Raw genomic sequence first — 15590 nt, forward strand, 5'->3', positions numbered from 1 at the left:
TAATGTGATAATAAAACATAATATGTAGGGTCACCTACTAGAGAAGTTTTAAAGTGACCTTAAAAGGCGAGTCTCTGAAATTAAATTGTCTTCAACTCATGCTCTCCTTTGCTGTGAACTATATAAGTCCCCAGGCAGGAAGGGATTGTAAAGATATCTAATCTACCACATCATTTTCTGATGGAGAAACTGACTCTCAGCGATGCTGAAGGGCTTGTTCCCAGTCTCAGCCCGTTCTTCAGAATCTCTCTCAAGACTCTTCACCTGGTTCCTATAAAAAACACATTTAGATGACGTGTCTCCAGGGATGGCTTTCTGCTATACTAGAAATACACATTTTAGACATAAGTTTTAGCTTGCATGAAGCTTGGAAAAGCTCAAGTAGACCATTTTATAATATAAGCTTCAATTAAAAAAAAAATCCTTTATTTATTTGTTTTTTATTTTTGAGGCTGCACCTATGCATATGGAAGTTTCCAGGCTAGAGGTCAAATTGGAGTACAGTTGTAGGCCTATGCTACAGCCATGCCACACCAGATCTGTGCCACATCTGCAACCTACGCTGCAGCCCAAGGCAATACCGGATCCTTAACCCACTGAGCAAGGCCAGGAATCAAACTCACATTCTCAGGGTCACTATATTGTGTTCTTAACCCACTGAGCCATGATGAGAACTCCTAAGCTTTGATTTTTAACACATCTCTGTGCGCTTTGTAATCACTGGTAGTCTCTGGGAAACTTTTATACAATACAGATAACAGAGAGCTGTGATTGTGATGTAAGCAAGCTGATTAAATAACAAACTGTACTTAGATGACAAAGGTGATCAAACACACCACAAAAGGAGTTTTTAACTTTCTGCAAGTATCCTATATGCCTTTTCCTTAAATATAAGATCTCCTAGTATAGAAATGGCAACGAGGTTTAATTATATGTGTCCCCTTTAATTCGTAGTGGCTGCCTGGAGTTAAGCATTGAGAAAAGACTGTGCCTGGACTAACTGGGTACAGTAGTTAGAGTTCTTCAGAACCAATGTGTATATTAAAAGAGATTCATTTTAAGCAATTGGCTCTTCTGATTGTGGGGACTGACTAACTGTGGAATCTGTAGGGCAGGCCAGCAAGTTGGAAATGCAGTGAAAAATTGATGGGACAGCCTGGAGACAGAATTTCTTCAACAGTACAGCAAAATGATTCAGTTATATGTACATATATATCCATTTTTTCTCAGATTCTTTTCCCTTACAAGTTATTATAAAATATTGAGTATAGTTTTTTATGCTTTACAGTATGTCCTTGTTTGTTATCTATTTCATTTATTTATTTATTTAGCGCCACACCCACAGCATGCAGAAGTTCCTAGACCAGGGATCAAACCCGCATGAGACCAGTGACTGGAACCACAGCAGTGACAATGCTGGATCCTTAACTACCAGGCCACCAGGGAAGTCCTATCTATTTTATATATAGTAGTGTGTATGTTAATACTAAACTCCTAATTTGTCCCTCCCCCTACTTCCCTTTCGGTTACCATAAGTTTGTTTTCTGTGTCTGTGGGTCTATTTCTGTTTTGTAAATAAGTTTATTTGTATCATTTTTAAAAATTCCACATATAAATCATAAGATATTTGTCTTTCTCTGGCTTCCATCACTTAATGTTATAACTTCTAGGTCCATCCACGTTGCTGCAAATGGCATTATTTCATCCTTTTTCATGCCTAGGTAATATTCACTTGTATAAATATATCACATCTTTTTTTTTTTTTTTTTTCTTTTCTGGGGCCACACCTGTAGCACATGGAAGTTCCCAGGCTAGGGGTCTGATCGGAGCTGTAGCTGCCAGCCTACACCAGAGCCACAGCAATGTGGGATCCAAGCCATGTCTGCAACCTACACCACAGCTCATGGCAACATTGGACCCTTAATCCACTGAGCAAGGCCAGGGATGAAACCCAGAACCTCATGGCTCCTGGTTGGATTCGTTAACCTCTAAGCCACGATGGGAGCTCCCGCATCTTCTTTATCCATTCCTCTGTTGATGGACATTTAGGTTGCTTCCATGTCTTGGTTATTATAAATAGTGCTGCGATGAACATTGGGGTGCATATATCTTTTTGAATTATGTTTTTCTCCAGATAAATGCCCGGGAGTGGGATTTCAATATCACATGGTAGTTCTATTTCTTCACGGAGATATCTAGACTGTATGACCAAACAACTGGGTGCTATGCCTAGTCAAGTTGACACATAAAATTAACTATCATACTGAGGAAGTGTACAGTGAAGGCTTGCAGCATGGTGAGAGGGAGGAGAGGCATTATTCCGGCCATGTGTTTGCCATCCTTATCTGGGTTGCTTTTAAGTGTTCCTTTAGTGTAATAAAAATCCCTTTTATTGATAAAACTTCAAGAATATTATTACATAAAATGAAATAACTGGAGTCTTAAAGATTTTATAATTCAAAAGGCAGGAAGACAGACTTTCCATCCCATGAAGAGAGATTTCAATAAGTAAACATTTTGCTTTATTGTTGTATTATGTTTAAGAAGATGTTTAAAATTTTTCCTAGTTTGTTCTATCCCATAATATAATTCAAAATTTCAGGCTACATTTGCTATGCATCCCTCACTCACCCATCTATGCCGTAGAGAGCTCTCTAGTGGTAATACTTTTATCCTTAGAGAAATTACTGTCTGTATTTTTCAGAAACTAACTACCACTTATAGTCCCAAGATTAAAGTGTAACTGTCAAAAAAATATTTAATAATCATTTGAAGGATTTCCTTCATCTATTATGTTAGCTTTAATCTTTTAAGTGACATGACACATCTTATACTTCTGGGGACTACATCAGCGTCTGTGATGTGCTGCAGCCCAAACAATTGCCCTATTGTATCAAATGATGCCTATGGTTTCAGAAGACAGCGGAGGAAAGTCTCATTTGAAAAATGGCTTCGGCTATACTTTTTAGTTGGAGAATATTTGAAATAAGACTTAAAATAATAACCTTTGTTATTAAAAAAATCTTAATACAAGGACATTCAAAAAATCTCCAAAAAAATTAACTCAGAAGTAAAACAACAATTACCAAAGAAATGGTACTTGGATAACATTTGAGTAATACCAATCCAGTGAGTATTTTCTTTAGAGGGTTCCTTTTGCTCTTCTGAAAAATATTTTATATTACTGAATATCGCATGTCTCTCTGAACTTCTGCTTTCAGTCACATTTTCTGCTAGGAACATATGGAAAGAGTAACTGTCTAGAGAGAAATTTGAATGCTGTTATAAACTCTGAGAGAGGTTTGATATCTTGAAGGATTAATGCAGTTGAAAGAGCTAAAACTGTGCCTGCAGTTAGACACAGACAAGCATTTTGCTTATCCTATATTCTTTTTATAGAATGTTTAAAAAATGTAAAAAAGCAGATCTTATAAAATCCTGTTACTTTATGTGTTTATATTTTGAAGTTGGTATCAATTTACTGTCTTATAGATGCTTAGTATTATTGGGTTTTGAACACAGAGAAATTTCATGTGTGTAAAAGGAAGAGAATTCTAGAGGTGGACATTTATCAATTGGGAAATAATTCCATGAAGAATTTTGCTTGGAACCTCCGTGCTGATCAGTGAAGTCCCTAACTATGCTTGGGTCTCCTGAACAAAATGAAGCATTGTGGATCTTAGATGTTAAAGATGAATTTAAGAGTCAGAAGTAAGGATAGATACGGGCAATTACTTCAGTAAATCAGGCATAAAATGTGCTGTTCATATTTGGCCCATTTACTCTTCACTTCTTTATTTTGTTGTGGTTGGAAAGACAGGTCTTTTTTCTTTTCACAATTTAAAATTTAGATCTCCAGAGTACAAAAGCCCAATCCTTAGCTTTCCTTTGACTACTCAGAACCATCATTGAGCCATGGGGAGTGAATCAGTCAATACTGAACTCAGAGGTCAGGAAAGATTTCACACGGGGTGTGGCTGGCCCCTTGGCCAACTGGGAAAATAATGATATTAACTGCACATTTTATCATATGCCTGACCATCAGGCACGCATTTCAGCAGACCTCCCAACAAATCTACAAAGTAAGATTATTACTCCTATTTCATAAGTGAGACAATTAGTTTGAGTGACTTGTCCAAAACTTCAGAAGTTTGGATGTAGAACTGGAACCTGCCTGTTTCCAAACCCTGCTTTGTTTTGCTGTATTTTAATATTATATTTGTTACTGAACCAGGCTTTGTACATCTTGAGCTTACTTACCCAACTTGTTAGTGACTTGCTTCATAAAAAAAATTGACAAATTATACTGATCAATTCTAGGAGATATTTACTGTTTCAATGGTTTTCAAAAACAGCTCATCAGAACATTTGAAATCTTGTCATAGCATCAGCTTACAAAGCTGAAATAAATAGGGTTTGCTGGTAGTGGAGATGAGGTGTCCTTTAACAAAGAACCCAGCGTGCTCTGAATTGATTTGGTTGTCTTATAGGCCTGAAATCGGTAGTCATTCAAAATTCAGGGCAGATGGTCTACAGTGCTTTCGGGTACTCCTGGGTATTTAACAATTAGGGTTTAGCAGCATTTTGCCTGTTCTCATTAAGTAATTACATTTAAAATATTCCTTATCACAGGAAGAAAAACTTAATTACTAAATCTTGATGAAACCTTGTGCTAGAGGCTAACCTCTTGACCAGTGACATGTGACATACCATGATTAAAAAAAAAAAAAAAAAAAAAAAGGCAAGCTGACGAATTCCTTAGGGGGACTGACAGTGACCAAAGAACATGTGGTGACTGATCTAGGAAAAGTGTTTACTCTCTCTTTGTTTTGCTCTTTCCTAGTGTTAATGATTACAAATAATATTAGAAGTATTGAAGACACATGTAGCTGTTGAAAACCGCGACATCTTTTCTTACAAGTATATCTTGATTTTGCTGTAATCCTAAAGCTCTCCAAAATATATATATTTTTTGTTTTTTATTTTTTGTCTTTTGTCTTTTGTTCTTTTTAGGACCATACCCGCAGCATATGGAGGTTCCCGGGCCAGGGGTCTAGCTGGAGCTACAGCTGCCAGCCTATGCCAGAGCCACAGCAACGCCAGATCCGAGCCACGTCTGTGAACTACACCACAGCCCATGGCAACGCCAGATCCTTAAACCCACTGAGCAAGGCCAGGGATCGAACCCACAACCTTATGGTTCCTAGTCAGATTTGTTTCCGCTGTGCTATGATGGGAACTCCAAAATATATTTTTAAAGAGTAGCTTTGATGGCCAGTAAATGGATGGTAGCACGTTTTCTTTCTTCTGCCTCCTCTTTGTAGGTAAAGAGCATAAGATTGCATTGAGGTATCATTGGAGCCTGAATCACATTTCCATTTATATTGGATCATATGTGACAATAAACTGAAACCTCTCTGAGATGTTTAGTCTTTGACCCATTTATATTTTAAATTATATATATGTATTTTTTTGTATAATGATTTTTATCTTTTTCCATTATAGCTGGAAAAGTGTTCTGTCAATTTTCCACTTTACAGCATGGTATCAGGCTAATTATCACCAGGCTAGATATTTCTCAAAAAATGCTTTAAAATTTATTATTACATGTTTTGTAGTAGTGTGCCATGATTTCATTTATAATGATAAGTCCAAGACTTGATATAGTAGATATTTTTATTGTCTTTGTTATTTTTTGAAGATTGAAAGCTCAGAAAGGTAAATGGAGTTTTTCAATTTTTTTAACCAACAGGTAGCTAAAATTTTCTCCCTTTTTACTGCTTGCAATGTATACTTTGGGAAAAGCAAGTTTGCTAAACCATATCATTTTTCATAACGCTTTCTGTTATTAATGCATATTCAAATAAATTCAGAAATAAGTTGTTTATAAAAAACTGTGATCTCCATATTCCCAAAGTGTTTTTCATCTATGTAAAAGTCTGTTGTGTCCGTTCCTGTGGGTGGATATTCATGTTGATGGATATTTAGCTTGCTTCCTTGTCTTGGCTATTGAAAATAATGCTGCAGTGAGCAGTTGGGTGCATGTATCCTTTTGAATTTGTATATATACACTACTATGTACAAAATTGATCAGTGGCAAGAATCTACTATATAGCCCAGGAAAATCTATTCAATACTCTGTGATAACCTGTATGGGGAAAGACTCTGAAAAAGAATGGATGTATGTAAATGTATGGCTGATTCGCTTTGCTGTACAGTTGAAACTTAAACAACATTGTAGGTCGTCTATACTTCAATAACATTTATTTTAAAAAAAGAAAGTCATTTATAGTTTCAGCTCTTCCAAAGGTATGTAGGATTAAGATTTCCCTCTGAAGGAGTCTTTGCCTGACCATCATATAAAAATTAGCCTTTGGCAATTATTTTGTTTAATTATTTTTGTTATTTTTCCCCCCGACAATAACGAAATCTCTATAAGGGCAGGGATCATGTCTGTCTTATTTAACAATGTTTGCTCGGAGATCATGATTCAATGCCTGGCTGAGTGGGTCCTTAAAAAAGATCTGGAGAGAGAATGAATGCATGCGTGAGTGGGTACGCCTGAATGACTGAGGGAGAAGTGTAGAATGATGTGACCAGGAGTGGATTTCACCTGGGTCATTTCTGATGGGATCACAACTATTGAAAGTGAAATTCTGTACCTATTGGTGGTTGCAGTCTGAGTGATGAAAAACAAATAGCTGATTGTATTTATTAAACTTGTAATTAAATTGTAGCACACCAGTTCTTGTGCTCTATTTCATTTTTGCTTATTTTATTATTTTATTTTATTTTATTTTATTTTATTTTATTTTATTTTATTTTATTTTATTTTATTAAGTCCTTCTAAGCACTTGAAAGTCAGGGCAGGCCTCACTGAGAAGGTGCTGTTGGAGTAGGTGAGAAGGCAGAGAAGAAAAAGGAGAGGAGCAGAGATTGGAACGATTATGTAGGTCATTGAAGCATAACGTATACTCTGAGCCTTTGGCAGATTTAGACCATCCTTGTTGGTGTTACTCTGCTTGTGAAGAAATAGTCCGTTTTATCTTTCTATTTTGAATTTGACCCCTTAGAGAATAAAAGGCACAGATTAATTGTCCTATGGTGAATACCTTTCCAGAGAGCTAACCTGGTGCCATAGCCCATGTCATAGGATCGGACTTGCGGTTTAACTGGCAGAGGGAGGAGGAAGGTCAATGACACTCCCCGTGTCTACCAGATGGCTGCACAAACTGCAACTTGTATTGATCAGCTGGCAGCCCTGCATGGTGCATTGCATCATCAATTTGAGAGAATCAGTGTTTAGGGAGACCATCCAAGATGGTAAAATATATGCAACCTATAGTCAAAAGCCATAGCAAAGAGTCACACCAGAAATAGCTTGGCCACCTCCCTCTCTTCTCCCCCTAACATACCACCAGGTATGGGGAAAGCAGAAAAGTCAGAGGTAAATTGTTTGTAATTGTCTTAGCGAAAAATAAATCTGACTCCATCTCAGATCTATTTCTTTTTCTTTAAACGTTGTGCCCTATTTTCTGTGCTTAGTCATGCTGGGTCTGAACCTTTTGTAAAAGAATGTTGCCTATAGCCTGAAATATAGAGGATAGCCTATTCTCAGGGCTCTGACCTTTAAGAACCCATTCATATTGAGATAAAACTTGCAGAACGGAGAAGAATATTTATCTTATTGAAGGTTTACAGGAACATAGTGACCTGACCTGTGTGGACAATTGCAAGAATAAAGAATTCTTGCACTAAGAAGTTTGCAACAACCAACCCCCAACCCCAGCCCACCCTGCCTTTTTTTTAGTGTAAATGAAGCCCAGTTTCTGACTGGGGCAAAATTATTCTCCAGGACATTTTGTCTGTCATCTTCTTGGTCTGCTGGCTTTTGGAATAAAAGATAAAGTCTGTATTCCTTGCCCAAACACTTATCTCCCAATTTATTGGGCTGTCATGTGGTGAGTGGAATGAGTTTGGACTCAGTAACATGATAAGAAGTAACGGTGCATAGATGGCATTTGAATTGCCAGATCGAGTGATTCTGTCCTATCATATAGAACCATAAAAGCCAGCTGGGCCTTAGCATGCAATTCTGGCACTTGAAATAAATTAATACATTTTTTTCATCCAAAAATAGAGGGATCAGAGATATATATCGATCGTATTGTTTCTTGGCTAGTTAGGAAGCAGCAGATTAACAGACATTTTCTAAATCCTGAACTAACTTACTCATAGTTCTCTGCACCTGTTAGTTTAAAGAAATGTGGGTAATGAGATCAAGGCTAATGACATAATATTTCATCCTGCTGTCAAAATCTATTATTTAAATAATTGGAAACTTCTGAAATGCTGAAATAAAAATAGTCCTCAGAGGAATAGAAAAGATTTTTTTTTTTAAGCAAGAAGAGAGACAGAAAAAGAAGAAAGAAATTGGACCTCAGGTGATAATGATGCGTCAATGCACATTTATTCCTTGTAACAAATGTACCACGGTGATGGGGGATGTAGGTGGCAGGGAGACTTGTATATGTGTGGGAAAAGGAGATATATAGGTATTCTTTCTGCTCCATTTTGCTATGAACCTAAAAATGCTCTAAAAATATATATATATTTAAAAATAGGAGTTCCTATTGTGGCTCAGTGGTTAACCAATCTGACTAGGAACCATGAGGCCTCACTCAGTGGGTTGAGAATCCAGCATTGCCGTGAGCTCTGGTGTAGGTCGAAGATGCAGCTCTGGCGTTGCTGTGGCTCTGGCACAGGCCGGTGGCCACAGTTCCGATTATACCCCTATCCTGGGAGGCTCCATGTGCTGTGGGTGCAGCCCTAGAAAAGACAAAAAAAGAAAAAAAAATCATAAAAGTATAAATAGATAAGGTTTAAAAAAATCCATGCGGGCAGTCAGGATACTGCAGTTTGTAGGATCTAGATAGTCACATGCAAATCAGTGACCACACACAGAATGGGGAAGCCTGAATTTTTGGGTTATACCTGCCTTCTCCTTCTGAGTTCCTCCCTCACAAGGCAGTGACTTCATCACTCCTTCTCTGAGCAATATGCCCATACCAAATATCATTTTGCTCTTATATATGAAACTATACTTTTGAGAGAAGTCTGACAGGATTATGCCTGAGAATTCTGAAAGCCTTGCTCCCAGGTAAAAAGAAATCACTTGGAAGATACAGAGGTAGAAAATTCACTGTGAAGCCAAAGCTAAGAAGCTGGGCTTCCACAGATGGGAAAGCTTGTTGTAAACCTTGGGAAGTTCAGATCCTGGGTTCCCGTAAGTGGTGGGGTAGTCCCACCAATTATGGTGATTCTGTCTCCAGATCCTAGAGGAGACTTTCAAGGTCTGACCGCCTTGGTTCTGTGGAACTTAAAGATTAGGACTATGTGTATTACATTAACTCGTGAAATTATTGCTTTTCATGAAGTTTCCCTGAATAAGAGTGAGTTTAGGTAGGTGAGGAAAATTCGTTGTTTTCTTTTTGACTGATTTTATTTTATTTATTTATTTTTTGTCTTTTTGCCTTTTCTAGGGCTGCTTCCCACGGCATATAGAGATTCCCAGGCTAGGGGTCTAATCGGAGCTACAGCTGCCAGCCTACACCAGAGCCACAGCAACGCAGGATCCCAGCCACGTCTGCAACCTACACCACAGCTCACAGCAACGCCAGATCCTTAACCCACTGAGCAAAGCCAGGGATCGAACCCGCAACCTCATGGTTCCTAGTCAGATTTGTAAACCACTGAGCCACGAAGGGAACTCCCTTGACTGATTTTAATATATCTCTCAAAATACGTTTTACAAATAATGCTTTTTTCTCTATAAATTCTTCATTCCAAAGTGATTATTACCATAGGGAAACCGTCTCATTCATGTCCATGTCCATTGTCATTAGAATGAGACGCTAAAGTTGCAAACCAGAGAATTCAATTTTTCACCCTTTAAAATTGACTAGGTTTTCTGGGACAGGATATAGCAAATGGCTAAAACACATTACAACCAAAACATGAGGTTGGAAATATTAAGAAGAGAAGGAAAGAAGGCCAACAAATATGTGCTATTCTGCAGAAACTATGTAATGCTTGCTTTGGGAATTGTGATGTACAGCTCTCTAAGTGAATTCAGAAATCTTAGTTACTGTACATATTGTTAACTGATTCTATTCCTTGTGTTTTAAAGAATTAAAAACATTTAATTTTCAAATAGATTAGGATGTTTTTCTTGATGTATATTCCAAAATTATCCTCCATTATCTTTTTCAGAGTTTTGCAATCCCACTTTAGTATTTTGAATATATACATTTCCATTTGTTAACTATGTTCAGATTGCTTTGGGTTTTGCTTCCTGGACAGCAGGAAATAGCAGTGTCATAATAAAAGTCCAGTTATGTACAAAAGGCACTGAATAATATATTTTTTCCATTAGCTACTGCATGATTCATCAACTATTTATTGGATTCAGAAACAAGTTGACAGAAATGGAAAATAACAATTAAAACACCCTGAGGGTTATTAATTACCAGCTGACTTTCTTGAACCCACTACCTTACATAATTAAAATTATATTCCTACACATTATGTCTCTCTGTAATCTATGTGAATGCACAGACAAACACAATTATCTTTTCTAAAGAATGGTCTCTTGATATGTGTATATTCTACTATTATTCTCAAAAATAGAGCTGAGAGCAGGAAGTTTTCAATGCTAGATCTGTTATTACATAAAATTATTGTAAGCCTCTTTCAGTTGATGCTATTCATATTTAATTATTACTAAATCTTTACTTTCTGTGAAAATGTCAAATAAATATTACAAATGGCTTTTCTTATTATTTTAATATAGTTATTTTTGCATTAAATATTTGTAAAATAGCCTTTTCAGCATAATTTCTATATATATTTCAGTACAGTGAGATCTGCATAAAATTTTCTTCCTATAATGTTTATCCTTTGGAAATCCATTCTTATGCATACACATGACATTTCTCTTTATTCTTTTGTTTAAAATATTTTTTCTTTGTCTTATTTGGGAAACATTATGAGTTTTAATTTTATAATAATTCTTTTTTTCAACAACAATAAAAACTCCCTTATATCTAGGGTACATGAAATGAGTATAGAAAGCCACATCTTGTAACTTAGAATATTAATCACTAATGTTTTAATTGAAATTCCTGTCACTTAAACAGAAAACACCTAGATGGCAGGTTATATCCAGTAACAACAAGACCCCTTGCTTAGGCAGAATAATCTATAATAATCTAAATACATAATGTATGTAGGCAGAAAATCAAGTCATTTAATTTTGTGTCCAATATCAAATTTTTTCCCACTTAAGTCTGTAAAAATAGTTTAATACAATGTTACTCAGTGTTATCTAAAGTCATCCTCCATACAAATCATGAAGTTCCTCTAAAACTGCTGATTCCTGGGTCCAGCACTCCATTGAAATCACTCTTACTAAATTCTGCAGTGATTCCTGTCCTGTCAAACATAATTATCATTTGACAGCTCTCCAGCAGTTTCCACCATTGCCAGTCTATCTTCTTGCTGCATTTTCTACCTAAGAATTTGTGAAAAAGGCCTTCAAGTTCGTCACAGAAACAAGCTCATTCATCTTGCCTAGTTTTTCATTTTCTGAGAATCTACTCTTGTTCACAATCATCCCATATAACCCCCAACCAAGAAATGGCACAATATCTATTTTTTTTTTCATTATCTTAATTACTTATTACTAGGACATTCCTCCCTCTAGTTGAGATCATTCATCATCAATATATTTCATTACTTCATTGAAATCTATTGTGTCCAAGCATTGAAAGAAGCAAAATATACAATCACTGTTTTTTTTTAGGGAAAGAAAAACACATGAAAAGTTAAGTAATATGGTAGAAATCTTACAAACACATTTTATGAGATCAGCATGACTCTGATACCAAAACCAGACAAGTATGCCACAGGAAAAGAAAATTACAGGCCAATATTCCTGATGATATTGGCAAGAAAATCCTCAATAAAATATTAGTTAAAACACAACAATACATTAAAAGGATCATCCACCATGATCAAGTGGGATTTACTTCAAGGATGTAAGGATGGTTAGACATCTGCAAATCCATCAATGTCACAGATCACATTAACGAAATGAAGGTTAAAAACCATTTGATCATCCCAATAGAGGCAGAAAAAGAAACTGACAAAATTCAGCATCTATATATGATTTAAAAAAACTCAACAAAGCAAGTATGTGGGAAACACACCTCAACATAATAAAGGCCATATATAATATGCCCACAGCTAATATCCATTCAACAGTGCAAAACTGAAAACTTTTCCTTTAAGATCAGGAAGACAAGAATGTCCAGTCTCTACTTGTATTAAATGTAGTATTGAAAGTCCTAGTCAGAGCAATAAGGCAAGACAAAGAAATAAAATGTATCCAAATTGGAAAGGACAAAGTAAAACTGTCGCTATTTGCAGGTGGCATGATATTATATATAGAAAACCCTGAAGACTCCATTAAAAACTATTAAAACTAGTAAATGAATTCAGTAATATTCTAGGATAAAAAAATCAATATACAAAAAATAAATCTGCTCTACTTCTTTTCAGTGTCAATGAACAATCAGAAAGATAAATTAACAAAACAGTCCCATATGCAACAGACCTAAAATGATAGAATACCTAGGAATAAATCTAACCAAGTTAGTGAAAGACCTGTATATTGAAAACTACAAGAAATTAATGAAAGAAATTGAAGAGAACACAAATAAATGGAAAGACAGTCCTTGCTCATGAATTAGAAGAATTAATATTGTTAAAATGTCCATTCTACTCAAAACAATCTACAAATTTATTGCAATCCCTAGCAAAATTTCAACAATATTTTCCCACAGAAATAGAACAAAAAAATCCTAAAATTTGCATGGAATACTAAAGACCTGAACAGACAAAGCAATCTTGAGAAAAAGAACAAAGCCAGAGATGTCAAAGTTTAAAACTATATTACAAAGCTTTAATAATTAAAACAGTTTGGCAATGTCATAAAAACAGACTCATAGGTCAGTGGAACAGACTGCACAGAAATAAGCCCACGTGTATGCAATCAATTTATTTATGACAAAGGAGCAAAGGAGAGTCACAATGAGGGAATGGATAGTCTCTTCAATAAATGGTGTTGGAAAAATAAGACAGTCACAGACAAAGGCAATCACTATCTTACACCTTACACAAAGGTTAACTCAGAATGAATTAATGACTTGAGAATATGACCCAAAGTCATAAAATCAGAGAAGAAATCATAAGTAGTAATCTCCATAACATAAATCTTGGCAAGAATTTTTTTTTAAATCTAATACCAAAAGCAAAAGAAAAAAAAAGCAAAAATAATTAAAGGGCCTACATCAAACTAAAAGCCTTCTACAAAGGGAAAATATTACAGAAAGCCACAAAGGGAAATATTACAGAAAACAAAAATGCACCGTATTGACTGGCAGAAAATAATAGCAAATCATATATTTAACAATGGTCTAATATCCAAAATATACAAAGAATTCATACAATTCAATAGCAGAAAAATGAATGATCTGATTAAAATGTGGGCAGAAGGTCTTAATAGACATTTTCCCAAATAAGACATTCAAATGGCCAACTAGTATATGAAAAGATGCTTTACATCATTTATCATCAGGGAAATGAGAACCAAAACCACAGTGAGATATCACCTCACATATGTCAGAATGACAATTATCAATAAGTCAACAAATCAAGTCTTAGCGAGGATATGGAGAAAAGGAAACCCTTGTACACTGTTGGTGAAAATGTAAATTGAGGCAGACACTATGGAAACAGTATGGAAGTTCCTCAAAATTTAAAAAATAGAACTACTACGTGATCCAGCAATCCCACTTTTTGGTATTTATCCAAAGAAAACCACAAAACATTAATTTAAAAAGACACATGCACCACCCCACCCCCTCCACCATTTTCAATGCAACTTTATTTACAATAGACAAGACATGAAAACAATCTAAGTGTTCACTGGTGGAGAAATGGATAAAGAATATGTGTAATACATATATAATGGAAAGTTATTCAGTCATTAACAACGCAATCTTGTCATTTTTGATGACATAGATGAACTTCACTTAAGTGAAATAAATCAAAGTAAGACAATAGTGTATAATCTTTCTTATATGTGGAGTCTAAAAAACAAAAACTAAAACTAAAACTAAGCTCACAGACACAAAGAATAGGTGATTGGTGGTTGCAAGTGGCTAGGGTGGGCAGTGGTAAAATTAGGTGAACTTTTTTTTTTTCCTTAGTTTTAATAAATTGCATAGCTTTTAGAAGTTAAATAATCATACATCATCAGGATAAAAGCTATATCTCAAGTTAGATCAGTGAATTCATAGAAAAAAATGGATCTTTGTAAACTTCTTTGAGAAAGTATGGACTGAGTTAGGCACTGATGTGTGGCCTTTTTTAATCAGGGGAGCTGTAGATCTAGTTTCTGTTTTACAGCTAGGGAGTCATAATGGCAAATGAAATCTCAGGTTTTGGATTCAGTCTAGAAGACAAAGCAGTATTTTATTTTAATCTATAGCTAATGAGTGAGTAGGCAAGATGAGGTTTAGAGAGTACATTGAATTTAGGAACTTAGATGTAAGTAGTTTTCAAAGGGATTCCTGTTAACAAGTAAAATTCATATGAGGTTATCAATTTAGAAAACTAAATAAAAAGCTCTAAAAAAACTTATAAAACCATCAAGGCAAAAGCAAATAGCAAACCACTGGGGAAGCGATTAGCAATTTAACAAGAGGGAAAAGGGATTTCACACACCAAAGAGAATAAAGTATTACAGATATGACTGATATATTATGCAGCTATCACAGAAAAGAGGGTTGGATGACTCCATAAGGCTGTTGTAATTCTTTAATCTTATAACACTAACCACAAAAAATATTTTTTTATGAAGTAGCTTATGTTGGATTTTATTCTAATTATGATGACTCTGTCTGTTATCTAGTAAGTACATGGGAGAAAACTGAGAGAATATGAAAAGAGAAGAAAATTATCAAGCACAATGAAGGTTGGTAGTCTTAAGACAAGCATCTATGTTTCCAGGGAACAATAATCACTCAGTAAACAAACTTTTGTTTCTTTTTCTAAATCCTTTTCTAAAACGCACTCACTTCACAATCACCTACAAATTGGCTTCTACAGCCACCACTTAATTTTATGAGTCATTAATACCAAATACAACAAACTATTTTATAAAGCCAGCATTATCTTCATAGCACCAGATAAGGACATTGTAAAAAAAGAAAATTACTGGCCAATATGCCTGATAGATATAAATGCAAAAATTCTCAACAAAATATTAGCAAACCAAATGCAACAGCACATTAAAAGGATCATACACCATGACCAAGTAGGATTTATTCCTGGGATCCAAGAATGTTTCAGTATATCGCTATGTTGCAAATCCATAAACGTGATACACCCCAGTAAATGCATGAAGGATAAAAACTATATTATGGTGATTTGAACAGTTCAAAGCCATCCGGAGAAAGAACAAG

The 15590-nt window shown here is 35.4% G+C and overlaps 1 long non-coding RNA gene across 8 annotated transcripts in view; it reads left to right on the top strand.

Moving 5' to 3' along the window:
• Positions 1-15590, top strand: part of LOC106510382 (uncharacterized) — a 331715-nt gene that overhangs the window by 273547 nt on the left and 42578 nt on the right. The window contains exon 6 of one of the 8 annotated variants that reach the window (XR_014804072.1): positions 1332-4740. The exons of 6 other annotated variants lie outside the window; for them this stretch is intronic. This is a non-coding gene — a long non-coding RNA (uncharacterized LOC106510382). Of the gene's footprint in view, positions 1-1331; positions 4742-15590 lie in introns of those variants that run through there. One more of the 8 variants, XR_014804067.1, reaches the window with a different exon arrangement.

The sequence above is a fragment of the Sus scrofa genome, chromosome 5 (genome assembly GCF_054392235.1).
Source record: "Sus scrofa isolate SSC_HxYL_T2T_F1_AM1 chromosome 5, Sscrofa_HxYL_maternal_Yorkshire_Landrace_v2.0, whole genome shotgun sequence".
NCBI classification, from domain to species: Eukaryota; Metazoa; Chordata; class Mammalia; order Artiodactyla; family Suidae; genus Sus; species Sus scrofa.